This window comes from Trachypithecus francoisi, unplaced genomic scaffold (assembly GCF_009764315.1).
Source record: "Trachypithecus francoisi isolate TF-2019V2 unplaced genomic scaffold, Tfra_2.0 Lachesis_group11, whole genome shotgun sequence".
In the NCBI taxonomy this organism is placed as follows: domain Eukaryota; kingdom Metazoa; phylum Chordata; class Mammalia; order Primates; family Cercopithecidae; genus Trachypithecus; species Trachypithecus francoisi.
In genome coordinates, this window is record NW_022681456.1 from 54,809,601 (window position 1) to 54,829,868 (window position 20,268).

At 34.9% G+C, this 20,268-nt stretch overlaps 1 pseudogene; it reads left to right on the forward strand.

The window, feature by feature from the left end:
* The first annotated feature begins 680 nt into the window (after positions 1-680).
* On the forward strand, positions 681-1,349 carry LOC117091010 (annotated as a pseudogene).
* Positions 1,350-20,268: the final 18,919 nt, after the last annotated feature.

Here is a 20,268-nt window from a genome sequence, read left to right on the forward strand (position 1 = left end):
CAGAAACCATATGCAAAAGCCTGCTGAAACCCAAGGACTTTCCACCACCATCCCTGCTTCCCCAGAAGAGAATGACATGGTTTGGTTGCTTATGTCCATTATCCCATTATTTTTGTTCAACTCTTGATTGTTTCTCTATGTTAGAGGATGTGTAATAAACGGTCTTGCTGCTTACTGAGATTTGTACCTTGTAGGAGAAAAAGAGAAGACAAGAGCCTAATTACTCTTTTTGTGTGATTCCAAATGCTCAAACAGGCTACTCTTGTATTTACCATACTTTCCATATCTCAGAATTCAACTTTTTAGGACCTTGCTATTCAGAGTGGGGTACATCAGCAGCAACATCGAGATCACCTGGGAGTTTGTTAGAAACAATGAATCTCAGATACACGTTAGACTCATGGAATAAACATCTGCATTTAATAATACATCCTAGTGAATCTCATGCACTTCAATATTTGAAAAGCACTAGGCTAGGAGATAGAACTATCTGGCTATGAATTTTGGTACCACCTCTTAAAAACCTCGGTCAACTGAGGATCATATTCATCATAGGTGAAACAGAAATAATAAAGACTCCTCCTTCCACTGCTCCCAGCGTGGGGCCTCCCATGCGACAAGGGCCAAGCACCCACCAGCCGGAGCCACGCACCCGCTGCTTCCGGAGCCCTCTGGGCAGTGGACTGGCTCGCTGTGCAGATTCTTCCTAACCTATTGGTGAGAACTACGACACAAGATGGCCGCAAATAAACCCAAGGATCAGAATACTTTGGCCTTACACAAAGTCATCAGGTGGGCAGTACCGGTGCAGGCAAGGCTGCTCTGACTCTACAATTCATGTACGATGAGTTTGTGGAGGACTATGAGCTTACCAAAGAAGGCACCTATCAAAAGAAAATAGTAATGGATGGCGAGAGAGTACAGATCGATATATTCGAAACAGCCGGGCAGGAGGACTATGCTGCAATTAGAGACAACCATTTCCGAAGCAGGGAGGGGTTTCTCTGTGTCTTCTCTGTTACAGAAATGGAATCCTTTGCAGCTACAGCTGACTTCAGGGAGCAGATTTTAAGAATAAAAGAAGATGAGAATGTTCCATTTCTACTGGTTGGTAACAAATCAGATTTAGAAGGAAAGGTTTCTGTAGAAGAGGCACAAAACAGAGCTGACCATTGGAATGTTAACTATGTGGAAACATCTGGTAAAACACGAGCTAATGTTGACAAGGCATTTTTTGGTTTACTGAGAGAAATTCGAGCGCGAAAGATGGAAGACAGCAAAGAAAAGAATGAGAAAAAAAGAGGAAAAGTTCGGCCAAGAGAATCAGAGAAAGATTCTGCAATTTATAATCAAAGCCCAAATTCCTTTCTTATCTTGACCATACTAATAAATATAATTTATAAGCACTGCCATTGAAGGCTCAGTTGACTGAAATTACTTTAACATTTTGGAAATTGTTGTATATTGCTAAAAGCATGAATTGGAACTGCAATAAAAGTCAAATTTATTTAAAAAAGAAATAAATGTGGCTTCACTAAGAAGCAAAGTTCAACTTATTTCATTATTGCCTACATTTATCATGGTCCTGAATGTAGCGTATGAGCTTGTGCTTCTTGGGCAGTCTTTCTTGAAATATTAAATAAAGAGGTGAGATGGGGGTGGGGAATGGGAGGAAAGGTGACTTTCTCTCTCTCTCTCTCTGTGTGTGTGTGTGTGTGTGTTTAAATAAAGCTTAAAGCTTATATCATTTTAAAATATCTTGGTCTTCTACTACCTTGAAAAATGACAATTGTGAACATGATAAATTTTACCACTTTTTGTAAACCATCGTTATGCAAAATTTAGAAGAAAAAGTTATTGGTATGGTTGTTGCATGTAGTTAAACTGAGAGTAATTCATCTGTGAATCTGCTTTAATTACCTGGTGATTGATTTAGAAAAGTGGTGTAAACGTGCACATGGAAATTTTTGAATATACCTTAATTTAAAAACTGAAAAATACCTGGCTATATGACTCTGGATGTGTTCTTATTGACACCAGGGTTCGACTGCCCATATGTCGTGGTGAGAAAATATATTCTGAGCATGGAGTACAGTTTTTGTATAGAAAATCCTTGAGAAATAACTGTCTGCTAGGACTCTGCCCAAATTTAAAACTTGTGCCATTCTCTGGTTCTTGAAAATAAGATTCTAGAACTCTTTGATCGCTTTTAATAAACTACAAGGTCACATAAAATGAAGGAACAGCATATAGTTGTAAGAGAATTTTTGACTGTGAGGATTCAGCACTAGTTTGAATGAACCCTCTTTTTCTCTAAGATGTTGGTCCCTGGAAATCACTTTCTGTCAGTGATGAACATGTAAATGTTAAGTTTTTGTTTTTTTTGTTTTTTTGTTTTTTTTTGAGACGGAGTCTCCCTCTGTCGCCCAGGCCTTAGTGCCGTGGCCGGATCTCAGCTCACTGCAAGCTCCGCCTCCCGGGTTTACGCCATTCTCCTGCCTCAGCCTCCCGAGTAGCTGGGACTACAGGCGCCAGCCACCTCGCCCGGCTAGTTTTTTGTATTTTTAATAGAGACGGGGTTTCATAGTGTTAGCCAGGGTGGTCTCGATCTGCTGACCTCGTGATCCGCCCGTCTCGGCCTCCCAAAGTGCTGGGATTACAGGCCTGAGCCACGGCGCCCCGCAAGTGTTAAGTTTTTAATCTCCTGGGAGCAGAGCACAGGAAGAAAATGTCAATAATGCTAATGCATCTTGCACTGGGACACTTTGGGAAAATATTCATGCTTGCCATCTGTTCATCTCCAAGTTTGTATTCATGAAGTTACAGTTTTATATAGGAATTATTAGGAGTAATTTTTGCCCGTTTATGTTTATAATGAAGAACATTGTAGCTAACATTTTCAGAAGTTAACATCAAGCAGTCAAACCGGGATACAGTGCAGAAAATGTTTGGCACACACTAACCAAACATGAGGCCGAGTCACCATTGCGTGGTGTCCCTGCTAGAAGAATTCGAGCACGTTATTTGGGGACATAATTTCAGTGGGAAATACGCCACTGTCATATTTTTTTTTCCTCTTTCCAGTGGGGCTAGGACAGTTGATTCAACAGAGTATTTTTTTCTTTTTGGTCAATCCTACTTTCAACAGGTCAAAGATGTGTTCAGGCATTCCAGGTAATAGGTGTGTATGTAAAGTTAAAAATAGGCTTTTTAGGAACTCGCTCTTTAGATAGGACATCCAGTTTCTCATGTTAAATATTTGTCCTTAAAGGATTAGAGATGTACATCTTTCATATTTCTCATAGGCTATGCCATATGCAGAATTCGTAACCAAGGTAACATTGGCCAGTGGCCCCGGCAATCTCCATGTGTACTCATTATAGTCTTATTTAACCAGGAGTCCTAACCACTAACATTGTGACTTTGTTTTGAGACCTTTCCTCTTCTGGGTACTGAAGTGCCATGAAGCCAACTGACAAAGATGCATCATGTGTCTTAGGCTGATGCCACTAACTGATTTGTTTATTTTCAATTTGAGCCATTTAAAGACCAGTAAACTTCTTTTAAAAAATCGAAATAATAATGTTTGTAGATTTTTGTGCATACATTTTGGCATTGAAGAGGGTTTCTTCCACCTCTTTTTCTATGTAACATAAAAATAATCCTTAATGTCCTACTGGGACATTGCACTATCCATCAAAATACTGTACTTGACAAACTCTCTGTGCTCCACAGTCAAGCAGAACTGAGTTTCACCCCTGGCTCTGTCTCTTTCAAGATTTTTATGAAGATTAAATGACATAATTAAAGTGAAAATGTCTGGTAGTTTTTCCAGAACCCAATAAGAATTCAACAAAGTTTATCTAATGAATATTAATTTGCTCTATAACAATTGAGTGAAATGAGTGTTATCTTGTTTGTTCATCTAAAACCACCAGACTCTTATGCTAAGATCCAACTCATTGTCCATAGTGTGTTGACATTCTTGAAGACATTTATTTTCTAGAAAGCTGGTGTAGCACTGAGTCCTTAGAATATTTTGACCATAAAGGCTTTCAGGACTTAAAAAGTTGATTCCTTGGTTACCTAGCCTTGCTACTTTTCTTTCTCCTTTCTTTCTCTCTTTCAACTATTCCCATCCTCATCTCTTAATTGAATCTTCTACCCTTTCAAATTTCCTGATTTCAGCTCTTAGATAAAAAACAAACAAAAAAAAATGAGCTCACACTAACAAATTTCTAGTACAAAATAATTTTCCTATAGATAATCATACATTAAAAGAGAGTAGGTCTTAATCCAAGTGAATTTTTATTTTGTGTTTATATTATTGTGACTCATTCACAAACACAATAAAATGTATATTATTTCATTTAAAAAATTTACTGAGAGCCTGCTATGCAGCAGACACTTTTTTAGGCAAGGAGGACTGAGTTCAGAAGTAGACAAAAAAATCTTGCCCTGCTGGAACAACCGGACGTCCACATACAAAACAATCAATGTAGACACAGACATTATGCCCTTCACAAAAATTAACTCAAAATAGGTTACAGGCCTAAAACACAAAAACAGAAAACTCCTGGAGGATAACATAGAAGTAAGTCCAGATAACCTTGGATTTGGTGTTGACTTTTCAGATACAACACAAAAGTACAATCCATGACAGAAATAATTGATAATCTGGGCTTCATTAAAGTTAAAAAGTGCTCTGTGAAAGAAAATGGGAAGAGAATGAGAAGACAAGCCAAAGACTGGGAGAAAATATTTGCAGGCCTTAGGACTATTATCCAAAACACACACACACCCAAAACTCTTACAACTCAAAAAGAGAAAACAAAAAAGGCTGATTTAAAAATGAGCCAAAGACATTAACAGGTATACAGATGGCAAATTCACATTTAAAATATTCTCCATGTCATGTCATTATGGAAATGAAAATTAAAGCAGCAATGAATTATTACTACACACTTATTAGAATGACCAAAATGAAGAACACTGACACCACCAAATGTTGGTGAAGATACAGAGCACCCAGATCTCTCATTCATTACTGGTAAGAATACAAAATGGTGCAACCACTTTGGAATAGGGATCGACAGTTTCTTACAAAATTAAACAAATATTTATTATGTGATCCAATAGAAATTATTGGTACTTCCCCAAAGGAATCAGAAGTTTATTTTCACACACACACAAAAAAAGAAAACCCTACACATAGATATTTATAGCAGCTTTGTTCATAATTGCTAATGCTTGGAAACAATACGTCCTTCAGTAGGTGAATGGATAAACAAAGTATGGTATATTCAGAGAATGCAACACTATTCAGCACTAAAAAGAAATAAACTATTATGCCATGTAAAGATATGGAAGAAACTTTTACACCCATTACCATGTGAAATAAGCCAATCTGAGAAAAGTTACCTATTATATGATTTCAACAATATAACATTCTGGAAAAGGCAAAACTATGGAGACCAAAAAGATCAGTAGCTGTTCAGAGTTGAGTTGAGGGTTGAGGAAGGCAGAATTAGTAGACAGCATAGAGCATTTTTAAGACAGCGAAAGTATTTGGTATGATACTGTAATGGTGGATACATGTCATTCATTATACAGTTGTCCAGCTCCACAGAATGTACAACACCAAAGTGAACCCTAACGTAAACTATAGACTTTGGGTGATTATGATGTGCCGAGGCAGGTTCATCGGTTGCAACAAATGTACCACGTTAGTGGGAGATGTTGATAATGGGGAGGCTGTGGTTGTGTGGGACCAGGGGTATATGGGCTATCTCAGTACCTTCAACTCAACTTTGCTGTAAATCTAAAATGGTTCTGAAAACTGAAGACTATTAAAAAACTTCCTGCCCTCATGGAAGTTATGTTGCAGTGGAGGAGAAGCAAAATAAAAAAATAGAAAAAATATAGTATGTTAGATGATGATAAATTATATGTAGAATAATTAAGCCAGGTGGAGGCAGAGAGATTCTATTGAGAGAGTTGAAATGTTAGTTGACACAGTAGGGGAGGCTTCATTGAGAAGGTGACTTTTGACAAAGGACATGGAGGAAGTGAGGGATTGATCCATACAGATATCAGATGGAATGGGCATTACAGCCTTGGGGTGTCAAGAACAAAGGTATTGAAGCAGAGATGCATTTGGCTCATTTCAGGAACAGCAAGAAGGCTAGTGTGTCTAAAGTGGTGCACAGCATGAAGAATGATCATATGGCCAGATCATTTTGGGAAGTGTATCAGATAGGATAAAGCCAGGTTACATGTCAGTAACTCACAGTAACATAATCTCAGAGGCATAATGCAATAAAGGTTTAGTTTTCACTCATGCTGCATGTATATTTCAGGTCAGCTGAGAGCTCTATTTTACCTTCAAAGACGCATAGACACATAAGTATAATCATTTTCAGTGTATGTAAACATAAGTTATTTCATACATTATAAAGGACAAACAGTAGAAGCAAAGAATTTCTGTTAAGTGACCAAAACAATTTTTGCAGAAGGTCCTCATATTTCTGAGATGCAAAAGATAGGAGTCTAATGCCTTATGGAGTTGATGATCTTGAGTCCTTCCTCTGTGGATGCAGAGGCTTCTGTAGGATTCATTTCCTCTAATTTTCTGCTGCTTTGCCCTCCTTCTATTTTCACTCCTGGGGATACAGATCCAATAACTTCTGTTAACATTTCCATATAGTGTGGAACTGACCTAAAATGTCACACAATCTGATCCTTTGATATCTTATGTGCTGTACTGGATGTAAGAAATGACCAACTTGAACAGTTTCCCCACTGGGGTCACTGGTCATTCTTTTTTAAGCCAATTAAACTAATGTTCTTTTTGGCAGCATCCATTCATACTCTACTTTTCAGTTCTGGAATTTCACTTTATCTTTACAAATTCCAAGTTTCTCAGGAAAATCTGTTTTCTAACATCTCCTCTATTTTCCTGAACATGTTAATCATAGCTATTTTTAAGTCCTGTCTTCTAATTCCAAAATCAATGTCATCTATGGGTCTTTTTTTATTATCCACCTTTTCTCTTTCTTTTGGCTGGAGCTTTGCCTTTTTAAGAACACACGATTTTAAAAATTGATTATTAGATATTGCGTATTAAGAATTGTTAAGGATTTGGAGATTCTCCAAAATGTGTTTAATCTTTCCATTGCTAAACATAAAAAAATGCAGATAGGTTATTGTAATCCAATCAAAGTTGAGCTCGAAAGTGGATTTCAGCATTACTAAGGTTTTGTCTACTTTTGGCTTACCTATAATCTTGGATGTAACTCTCCAGCCACACTTGGGTATTCACAAATGAACCCTGAATCCTAATCCTGTTTAACATGGAGGCTATTGAAAATTTTTCTTTAAGTTTTGAGAGTTTCTGCTTGGTTTCTCAATCTTTTGTCTTACGTGGTTTTAAAATTTGGCAAATACTCTGTGTGAAAATTGAGATGGTATTGACAATCAGTTCTTTGCTCCACCCTTCTTACTAACAATCTAAGTGCTTATTTTTTTGTCACTTTATCTCCATGGGGCAATAATAACTACATGCTACTTCTAGATCTAGCAATAGAGGCCTTCTCTCTGGGTCCATACTGTGTTCATCAGTTTACTGCCTGTGTTTAGAATTCTAAGTAAACTGGCTACAAAATGTTGGTTTGCTTAACTTTGAAACTGCTTGTTTTTCAGGGATTACACCCACCCCCACCCCAATTCTGATTATCTCAGTAGTTCTCTAATGCATATAATGTAAAAATTATTTTATCAGGATTGTCTTTTTGTTCTTTAGTGGAACATTTTTCTGTTGCAAGCTACAACACCTTAGGCAAAATTAAAAGTCCATGTATATAGAACTTTTTCTAGTTTGTGTGTTTGTTAAATTTCCACCTTCTCCTTATAGATTATAAACTCCTTGAGAGTAAGGAGTTTATCTGTGTTGCTCATCATTATATCTCAAGTGTCTATTAACAGCAGTTGTCATGTAAGAACTCAATAGATCTGTGTTGTATGAGTGAGTATTCAAAGTTCACATAAAATATGTATGTGCCAGATAAATGCCATCCGCTTCTTTCTTTCCTTCTATTATCAGAAGCAGCTGAGGCTAGAGATGAAAATACATTGTTTTAGAAATTAGAAAAACCATTTAAATGTATCCTTACTATCAGCCTTAATTACCTATAAATGCCCTTACACTTTCACTTGCTTATTCCAGAAAAAAAGTCCCATATTTGTTTTTTGTTTTTTTTTTTGAGACGGAGTCTCGCTGTGTCGCCCGGGCTGGAGTGCAGTGGCCGGATCTCAGCTCACTGCAAGCTCCGCCTCCCGGGTTCACGCCATTCTCCTGCCTCCCGAGTAGCTGGTACTACAGGCAGCCGCCACTTCACCAGGCTAGTTTTTTGTATTTTTTTAGTAGAGACGGGGTTTCACCAGATTAGCCAGGATGGTCTCGATCTCCTGACCTCAGGCCCATCTCGGCCTCCCAAAGTGCTGGGATGACAGGCTTGAGCCACCGCGCCCGGCCTAAAAGTCCCATATTTGTGAGAGAAGCTTTTAAATTTCAAAGCAGAATCAACTATCAGTTATATCAGCACTTCGTCCATATCATTAAATAACAAGCATACTCACCACTGCTCTCCCAATCTATTTTCACTGAAAAATCAAAATTAATGAGAAGGACAAAAAGCAAAAGTAATCAATAATATCCATTTTCCCCTCATATTTCAACTCTGCTTGGGCCATAGGAAAACAGGAAGAATTGCTTTACAGGCTGAATTAGACCTTTGGTGCTATAGTAAGAGGAAAAAAAAAACCATTCCGCTATTCTGAATGGTCCATTGGATTTTATAAAACAACAAAAGCCCTATTTAAATTAGTGACACTTGAAAGATTTTTTATTTTAATTATGATGGGTGATCACAGTACACTCAGTGTTTAGGAGTTCAAAACCTAATTCTTCTGCTTAATTGCTAGAACTTCTGCATGCTTTGCTTAGGTCACTGACAATCTGTGAAGAAGGAATAGCTGTCTATCAGAGTTAGACCCAGGGTGAACAGTATTGGTTAAGGATAGGAGTTTATATTTAATTTATTACTTTCCACTGATAAAGACAGTCCTGGGATACTTACAACATGCTTCTCCAGATAAATATTGAAGTAAAACGCACATATCTGGAAGACTACCAAGATAAAAAGTCATTTTTTTCCATCAAATTGAAAATTTGCTGGAAAATTTAGTTAAATAATGTGATTAAGAAATGTGTTTTTAGTTTCTGAGAAAATAAAATTAACCAATTTTGAAATAAAAATAAAATTTTTAAAGAAATAAGATTAGGCCGGGCGCAGTGGCTCACGCCTGTAATCCTAGCACTTTGGGAGGCCGAGGCGGGCGGATCACGAGGTCAGGAGATCGAGACCATCCTGGCGAACATGGTGAAACCGCATCTCTACTAAAAATACAAAAAAAATTAGCCAGGCGTGGTGGCGGGCGCCTGCAGTCCCAGCTTCTAGGGAGGCTGAGGCAGGAGAATGGCGTGAACCCGGGAGGCGGAGCTTGCAGTGAGCAGAGATCGCGCCACTGCACTCCAGCCTGGGCGACAGAGGGAGACTCCATCTCAAAAAAAAAAAAAAAAAAAAAAAAGAAATAAGATTAATATTACCCTAAGTGTTTCATTATTATAGTTTGTTTCAAAATCTGCACTGATCAAAAATACGTTCAGCTGAATTTAACAAATACATACATTTATTTATTAATGAAACGAGCTTTATTTAGAATATACCAAGCCAAGCCGGAAAACTAACAATGAATTAAAACAAAGTACGTATCTGTCTTGTCTTGAGAATTGCTTCTGAAAGCAATATACCGTGTGTGTGTGTGTGTGTGTGTGTGTGTGTGTGTGTAAAAGAGAGAAAGAGAGAGAGGGAGAAAGAGAGAGAGAGATAGTATAATATCAATGTAGTCCTCTTTTAAAATGTTGGGCTTCCCAATCTTTATGTATAAAAATAATGCTCTTTGAAAATTAGAAAAAAAGTTTTACCTCTTTATCTAAAGTGAGAACTTCAGACCATATAATCTTACATATATAATCTGTATTTTTATTGCCCTGCTATGCATTTAACTACTAATAGAATTTAATAAAGTCCATTCTAATTCATATATATTTTCCAATGTATATATTTACCTTTAATTACCTAACATTTTTAGTAATCGGAACTCCATGGTTGTATTTGATTGACAAATACAACCTCCTATGCAGCATACTTAAAATTTTTTATGTAGCTAAACTAATTTTCTAAGCTTATTTACTTTCAAGTCAGAAATCTCATTTCCCAAGAATTTTCTTTTACCTAATGATTGTTTAGAGTTAAATTAGAATATTCTCTTTTGATTAACATTTTTCTGGTATAATAAGGTTAAAAATTATTACTAAATAATTTTCAGCATCAGACCAAGTGTACACTTGAACATTTTTCATGCATAAAATGTATGATTATATAAGGAATTGGAAGTAATAACAGTAATTGTAACCTATCCCACGATGTATTTGTTCAAATAAGCATACTCTTCACTTAATGTTTTTGAAGCATATAGGAGAATAATTTAAAGAGTAATAACTTTCATATGAAGAATAATGAACACAGAGAGATAGAACAAAATTAATCTGGGATTCACTGATAATGCCAGAGTTTCTTGACATCTACATCTTCTACTCACTACCTGCTTAATCTCAAATGCATGTCAATTACAGGAATCCAATCCGACATTTTAAAAGAATGCAACTTGCCTAAAAAGTTAAAGGAAAATTACTTTTGTCTAAAACACACCACAGTTTTCTCCATATATATAATATATATACATATATATATGATTTCTCAACTCTCCTTAGTTATTTGAAGTTTAGAACAAAGAGTATAAATATATGAATTATAAAATATTGAGGTGCAATTATTTTTAATTATTAATAATTATGAATATTGTTTATTAAAGTCCATGTCTTCATAGTTCTCTTTTTTCTTTAGTTAGTTGTATCTGCATTGAAAATACTCCAAAAAATGATCCACACTCTCCCTTTAGTAAGATATTTTTATTGGCATTATAAAAGCCACTCAGATTTAGCATCTCTAGGTTTTCTTTCAGCTATATTAACATTTAACTTATGTATGCACGCATTTAAATAGAATGGATTTTCTCATTATCTGGTCTCATTATTCAAGTTCTCCATTATTGTTTTCACTTAGAAATTTCCCAGTAGTAACATTTCACATGCAGATTCACTAACGCATTTAGAAAGAATATGACTGTTTATCCTGTTCTGAAAAATCATCCAAGAAAAGTTTAGTGATGATTCAGAGGTATGTAAGTACCATGTGAAGTAAGTTTTATTTATTTTTCATCCAAGCAGAGAAGAGGCTTAGATTATATATAATTAATTCTTTCCAATATTGTATCAGATGGGTTATTATAGAGAAAATGTTTTTAATGAACTACCTTAATTCATGAGGCGTAGTATTAGATGTAGTTGATTTGAAGTGAAGTGCTAGAGATTCAAGTGAGTGACAAATATATTTCCTGATAATTAGATTTATTAATTATTGGAATGTGTTCCTAAGAGATTTGCTGGAATTCCCACTTTTTAAAGTGGATCCAAAGAATAGAATATCAGAAAATCCCCAATAGAAACTACAGATAAGTTCTCTCTTAATTCAAAGAACAGCCAGCGTCATATGTAAATGCAACTCTGAAGGCATTCTCATTATAATTTGAAGTGAGAAAAGAATTACGAGCCTCATATTTTATTAGATCAATAAGCCACAAATCAGATATTTTGGTTATAACTTTTGAAAACCTGGCATAATAATCATAAATACTTGCAGACAACATGCTTTTCCATTTATGAGAACTAATGTTATAGCAGTGTCTGGATAAAAACTAAATATACCAAAATAAATAGCTGCCCTGTATAAAAACTGGTACAAAAATATAAAATATTGAGAAAAAATTAACAATAAATATGATGAAATTATATGATGGAAGTTATTTACAAATATGGAGCAATGTAAGAGAAATCTTATAAATGAAGTGGTACACCATGATCTGGTCTTGCAAAAACAAATAAATCCTTAAAGTCTTCTCCTTTAACAATTACAGAGTTAAGTAATTTTGAGTAAAGCTTCAAGTGGGAAATGTTTTATTCTTTTGCAGGATTGAATTGGAGTATCAGCTGAATAAAATAAACAAACAAGATTAGCCAAGCCATTTTAAGAAGACTGAATAGTACATATCTTGTTAGATTTTAGAAATATAGCATAAAGACCACTAGTACAATTTATAATTTAGTTAGTGTGTACATTTTATGAGCAGTCTAATGCAGTTTCTAGATTTTCTTTTCCTTTAAGATGCCTATGAAGAGAAAGAAAAAAAAAGGAATAAAATTGCCGGATTAAAAACAGTAGGACTCGTCGTCAAAATACTGGCACTCTCTGCAAAATTTCCAATAGCCATAATGTCAGTAATATTTCAATTAAAAACATATTGTACTCTGACCAAAACATGATGCAAATATTTTTACCTTACAGAAAGTAGAGATAGATGTCTTTTCCTTGTTTTCTCCAGTGATGTTATGCTTAGTCCAGAAATAGAAGAGTTGTGACAAAAACAATATTGTAATACTTACCGTAGTGTCTGATCTTTTATTCACTAGCTCCTTGACCTTATTTCTCAGTTCTTCTATGGGTATCTATTTTTATTATTTTAAAATTTATCCACCTAGTGATTATTTTAGAAATGTAAGAAAACCTGTATACGTGTATTCATTTATTCCTTTTCTTACACAAAAGAGCATATTTTGTATACTGTTTTTCACCTTTCTTTTTTTTTTCATCCCATATTATATCCTGGAGATCACTACATATCAGCTTAGGGATATGTTCTTAACATTTTGCAGTTGTGTAATATTATTAGGTGGGTGCAAAAGTAATTGCAGTTTTTGACATTAAAAGTAATGGCAAAAACCGCAATAACTTTTGCACCCACCTAATAATACATTACGTAGGTCGACTATAGATTACCAATCAGCCCCAAATTGAGAGATATTTGTTTCCAATCATGTGGCACTACAAATATAAGCACAAATAATAATTTTGTGCCTAAGTAATTTTATAAGTTTGCTGGTGTATATTTGGGATAGACTCCTACAAGTGGCCAATTGGGTGAAAGAGTAATAAATTCCCTTAAGTTCTTCCAGATATTGCTGTGTTCTTCACCATAAGCGTTAAAGCTTGTGGCATTTCCATAAGCAATGTATGAATATTCCCATTTCCATACAACTGAGCTTGTTGTCAAATTTTTAGATTTTTGATAAATGCGAGGTATAATTTTAATGCTCATTTGTATTATTATGAGTAAGGGTGAACATCTTTTTTCACATGTTTAAACACCATTTTCATTTCTTGCTTTGAATAGTCTGTTCATATATTTTATCCAGTTAAAAAATTATTGATAGTTTTATTTTCCTCAAATTTTAAGATCTCTTTGTATATTATTTTTCTGCATTGATTATAAAGTTCACATAGAAAAATGAGCAAACAATAATTATAGGGAAACTTTTTGTGTATATTATGTCTTAGATATTTATCAGTCAGTATGTTATTTTAACTTGTTCATGGTGTTTTCTGTAATGCAGCTTTTAATGTGCAAATCTACTAATTATTTGAATCATAGTTAAAATTATTCTCTATCCTCAAGTTTTAAAGTAATTTAACTATTGTTTCTTTAAGTACGTGATGATTTTAGTGTTTACATTTACATTTCTGATCCATTTGTAACTTATCATGCAGTACGGTATGAAATATAGATTCAGTTATCTCTTTCAAATGACTAGCCTTAATAATCCTTATCAAAAAGTCCTTATTTCTCCATACATTCAAAATGTCCCATTCTTTGTATGCTACTTTTCCACATGCATTTGGATCTGTTTTTGGGCTTTGGGCCTTGTTATATTGGTAGATCTGTACCAATAATGAACTTTTAATTATAGGGCCTTTATAATATTTTAAAATATTTGGTAGGACTGTGTTCCCAATAGCCTTCCTTTTTTCCCCCTTTTGTTGGAGTTTCCCTATAATTCTTATTTGTTAATTTTTCTACACAAACTTTATAATCAATGCGGAAAAATAAGTCTGTTGATGTTTTTACAGAAATCATGCAAATTTATAACTGAGAAAGAATTGACTTTTTTTTTCACTTGTTTAAATATATTATGTGTCTTTTATTGGATTTTTAAGTTTTTCTCATTTAATTTTGCACAGCAGTTTTAAGTTTGTGCATAAACATTTTTCTGGCTTTCCGTTGATTTTTATTATTGTTACTATAGAAAATAGGATTTTCTCTGCTGTGCCTTCTAATTGGTTACTCATTGTATTGATTTCTATATGATTATTTCCTGTTATGTTATCATAGTCTGTTATTGTTTGTAGCAGTTTTTTCATGGCTTCTCTTGGGTTTTCCAGATATAAAATCATGCCATCTGTAAAACTTCTTTCAATTTCTATTATCATTCCTCTAACTGCATTCTTCTATCTAATTTTATTGGCTGATAGCTTAGTACTATGTTAAACAGTAATGACAATAGTGGTATCTTTGTCTCACTTCAGACTTTAAAGAAGTGTCTCTAGTGTTTTCTCAATGTATGAGTTTTTCAATATATTAATCAGTTTTTTTGGCAATAACGGTGCATAACAACGAAACCAAAATTAAATGGCCTTCACAGTAAGCACTGATTTATCTTTCTCGGGTCTATGAGTGGACTGTGGATTTCCCTGACTTCTCTGGAAGAATAAAGAAGAATAAAAGCAATATTGTTTTAAAAGTGAGAAAAAATGTTTTTTAAATAGTAATCCGTTATATAAATTAAGGGAATCACTGTACTACGTCCCAACTCAGTCAAATAAGATCCTTATCAAGACATATCCAGTAGAAGTGTTGAATTTCAAAAAGAGACGAGGTCCCGTCCCTAACCTATAAACTTTTTGTTAAAAGGAAACAGTTTTAATTTTATATCATATGTAATAGAAGATCAAAGGGCAATGGAGTAATAATGAAAGAGTACTGGGACGATTAGGACCTAAGGAGTTTAGAGAAAAGTTTCTTCTATGTTAGAAAACAGTGAAATTTCCAGCTATTCAAGGGCTCAGAAAACATGCCACCTATGTAGTTTTGTTGAACATATGATGAATATGAATATGATGAACATATGATGAATATGTGCGTGCGCGCACACACACACACACAAAAAATACAGTGACATAAAACTTTAAGTTTTTTTGTTGTAGTTGACAAAGATTTTCTTTAATCTGACAATATTTTTCAAGCGTGCTTACAAGCATTGGGAAAAATTGATGATCAAAACAGAGGTTGACCCTTCCTTCATGGTGATTTATAGAGATAAACAGGAAAAAATAATAACTTAAAAAACATTTTTAAAAAACTTGTGGTGTACAAGAACATTTTGAGTTTTAATACAGTTTGGTTCTTGAATTTGGGAAATAATTTGATTCGCTCAGCTTTCTCATGTGCATTCCATGAATTTTGACCCTGAATGTTTATTCTTCCAGTAAGGGAAAAATGTGATTTTTGAGCCACATCCTTAATCCCACAATACACATAAATGTTTTTTCAAATTTATTTTCTTTTTCCAAAAAAAACTTTTTCCAAAAACACACACTTAAAATAATTGTGCTGAAATAAAAACAACAACAACAAAAATTTTCTCTCCAAGAAAGGAATCTTTGACAAAGATATTGGCAAAATACTTATATACTAACTCCTTAGATTTAGAGATTAAAAAGATTGAAAAGGCCAGGCATGGTGCCTCATGCCTGTAATCTCAGCACTTTGGGAGGCCGAGGCGGGCAGATCACCTGAGTTTGTGAGTTCAAGACCAACCTGACCAACATGGAGAAACCCCATCTCTATTGAAAATACAAAATTAGCTGGGCATGGTGGTGCATGCCTGTAATCCCAGCTACTGGGGAGACTGAGGCAGGAGAATCACTTGAAATCCAGGAGATGGAGGTTGCGGTGAGCCGAGATCACGCCATTGCACTCCAGCCTGGACAAAAAGAGCGAAACTCCTTCTCAAAAAAAAAAAAAAAAAAAAAAAAAAAAAAGACAGAAAAAGACTAACGAATCATGAAGCATAAGTAATCTATTATAAAGATAGTGGACATAACAACTTACTCGTAAAACTTGTAAAAAGTCCTGTGTTGTCATTTGTTAAAATCATATATAAAATTACTTCAATCCATGTTAAGTAAAAATCTGCATAGGAATAAAAGACTTTTCTTTTAAGGGTCTATTCATCATGGCAGTAAGCCTAACATAACCTTATATATGATATTAGTATTCTGAATATACAAATAACTCTTTCAAATTTATAAGTGACATACTAAATGTGCTTTAAAAACAAATTGAAGACCTGAAAAGGTAATCACCAAAACACTAAATTATTTTATTATGTCCAACCTCACTGGAATAAAATACAAATTTACTTAAATATTAAGACACAATTTAGCCTATCAAAATGAAAACCAGACAGTAGGAGATTTAAAATTTGACATTACGTTTCAGGAAAGTAGTTTGACAATATACATCAAAAAATATAAATGGTCATGATTTTGAGCCAATAATTCTACTTATATCAATTCACCTTAGGCATTACATTCAGAGATGTGGATATAGATATTTTCATAAGGGTACAACATATAACACTGCTTAAAATAAATGCTTTTGGATGTCTGAATAAGATTTTTACTAGAATACAGGTAAATACAACTTCTTCCCAAATTTCCATAGAAATGGCTTAAAAAAAAAGAAAAATATCAAGAGAAAGGCTGTATCAGTAGTGAAAACAGAAAACAAGTCATCAGTCTTTTGTTTCTTACAAATTTATGTTAGCAAATCAGTATGCAGGCAGAACAGGCTTTTTAGATGAAGGCACAAATGCTAGAGAAGCAGGAAGGGAGGACACTGTTGTAACAACCTGACCAATGCAGATTCCAAGTAGGAAATGCTTGTCCTTGGGACCAACCCATACAAGAAGTGGGCAGTTTAATTTTGCACATAATACAGCGCTTAGAATGAGAAACAGACTAGGTAGATTGAAAGCAGCAATCAAATAAATATAGAAACAAAATATTTTTGGCCTGGAAGAAGTTCTTGAACTTCTTTCTAAAGAAATTTTAGCTAAGGGAAATAGACCTAAATATAGACAAAGTTTGATAATAAAAAGGGCAAAGGAAGAGCAAACAAAACTTTACAAATACTTTTTGAATCAAAATCAGATTTTTGGCAGACATCTATGCAATACTGAGTAACAAAAAACAAAACAGGAATTTTAAGGTAAAAAGATTGCACAACCAGAAAATATTTACCCAACCAAGTTGTCATGTCTATGCAAACACAATAGAAAACCATCCTCAGACTAATATACTTTCTTTAAAAAATTACTCAAAGATGAATTGTGATTGAGAAATAAATAACATGAAGAATGAAAGAATAAGGAAACTATGATTTTATAAAAATTTATTTTGAGGAATAGAGGCAAATAATTTGTCTAAAAAGTGTCCTATGGTTGAATATGGTATAAAGGTTAAAAAATTATTCTTGATGGAAAGGTAAATAATTTTTTAAATATTATTAATACAATGTAATTTTCAGATTACATCAACAAAAACGGAGACTACATTTATGCAGAAAGTAAGACAATACTGTCACTTATGAAAATAAACGGAGCTAATTATTAAAGTCCTGTGAGTCAGTTTATTGAACAAAATAAACTTACAGGAATGAAATCATACAAATAGGCTTTTTTCATACCCTTCCTCCTGAATACCATTCAGATTTCACAGATTTTTAGTCACTCTCAGATACTGATCAAAATTCTCATTTTTCTGATTTATAAAGTCTGATTTGATCTGAAGCAACAATGGACTTCCTTTTTCCTTTTAAATCATTTGTACTTCCCTCACTGATGCCGGGCACACCTGATAAGTAGAAAGGTGGTGGGTTTAAAGTTTTGCCTCCACTTATTCAGCTAGACCAGTTTTGTCAGTAAAATCTCTCACCTGCAGCACCCTGATGTGGGCAGTGGTTCCTCTGGTAGCCAATTTTGACTTTCCCTTTGCTCTACCTTCAGACAGTCTTCACCACCTAAACCCAGTCAGTAGAAGTTGCCTTTTCCATTGTTCTCTCCCCTAGCTACCTTCCTCAAATGTGTTCCACAGGAAAATCTGTACTATCTTTTTTTTTTTCTTAATACTTTAAGTTCTAGGGTACATGTGAATGTGCAGGTTTGTTACATAGGTATACATGTGCCATGTTGGTGTGCTGCACCCATTAACTCGTCATTTACATTAGGTGTATCTCCTAATGCTATCCCTCCCCACTTCCCCCACCCCACGACAGGTCCCCGTGTGTGGTGTTCCCCATCCTGTGTCCAAGTGTTCTCATTGTTCACTATCTTTACCTGCCGAACTCTGAACCTCAGTCTATTTCCAACACACCTTTCTCACCTCTGTCAGGCCAGACCCCTCCAGCCAGTCTCTGGCCTTCAGGTATTTTTGGGCTTGACAGGGACATCAGTGGTAGTTCCTTTGCAGTCCCTGGATTCTTGCCAATCTTTCTGAATATGCTCATAGAAGCTTTCTTACTTAACTGGGAGGATGTGCCAGACTTGTGTCTATGGAGATGGAGGAAGAAACCAGCATTCTCTTCATAGAATTTCTTATATTTTTCATAAAAACCACTCTTCCTAAGGAATTCTTAGCTTTTGCTCATATAATATCACGGAGAGAGATGCATTCATAGCTGACACACACAATTTTGGATACCTCCTTTGCATGTCCTGCATACAAGTTCTGTTGCTTAGAATAACACAATACTTTGCACTGTTGTTCTCGGATTTGAGGCCAGACTTCATGCATGGTCTTATTTTAACATTGTGTTACATACTTAGCCCACTCTACAAATCCAAAGCCTTAAGTAATCTGAATCCTATATACCTTCTACCTTCACTCCCATTTGCTCCACACACTTAAGCTGCAATGGCTTTTTCTCCAATTCCTGAATCTCATGTACATTCTACTGCTACTCCCTAGAATTTTATTATCTTAAATCTTTGCATGACAGGATCTTCATTCAGAAATTAGCAAATGCCACCTACTCAGAGAATCCTTCTTTGCTCACTTATCTAGAATATCCCATATCACCTTTTTCCTATTCAACTGCCTTTATTATCTCCATAGCACTTAGAAATATCTGAAATATAGTCTGGCTCTCCCCACTTGAAGGCATATTTCAGGAGAGTGGGAATATTGTCTATATTGTACACGACTTTATTTTCAGGAATTGAAAAACTGCTTGCCCTAGGCTATGCAACAATACATAGTTACTGAAGAGAAGACATAAATGTAAAAACAGAGCAAACAATATCTAGGCTATCAGAATGGTATATTCTCTATAAAGGAACAATCAATAAAGAAATAGAAGAAGAAGTAAAACAAAAATTCCAACTACGGAAAAAATTATGCCAGGCAAGTACAAACTTGCGTATAAGTACAAATATTCAAAGTTGCCTATTTATACTGAACAGGTTTAGTAATAAAAAAGGCAAAATTAATACACACCTTTCATTATCTTTTAGTGTCAAATATCACAGCACCAAAGATGGTATTGAGGTACTAGAAAACGAGTTTCATGAGAGCAGGCTCTTTCAATTTTTTTCTAACTAATATATCGACAGTACCCAGCAAAATATCTAGAATATAGTAGATATTCAATAAATATTTGTTGAATGAATGAATGACTCAACCCAAAGCAAAAACTGGCTGGGCATGGTGGCTCGCACCTATAATCCCAGCACTTTGGGAGGCTGATGTATAAGTATCACTTGAGGCCAGGAGTTTGAGACCAGCCTGGGCAACACAGGGAGACCTCATCTCTAAAATAAAAAATACACAAAACTACATGGTGGCATGTACCTGTCATCCTAGCTAGTTAAGAGGCTGAGGTGGAAAGCTTGTTTGAACTTGGGAGGGTGAGGCTGCAGTGAGTTGTAATGATGCCACTGCACTCCAGCCTGGGTGTCAGAGCAAGACCTAGTCTCATAAATAAATAAAGCAAAAACTCACTATAAATTCAATATACATTGAATAAGTGTACTTGAATTGTGCAAAATACCATTCAAATTTTATGCAGACCAAT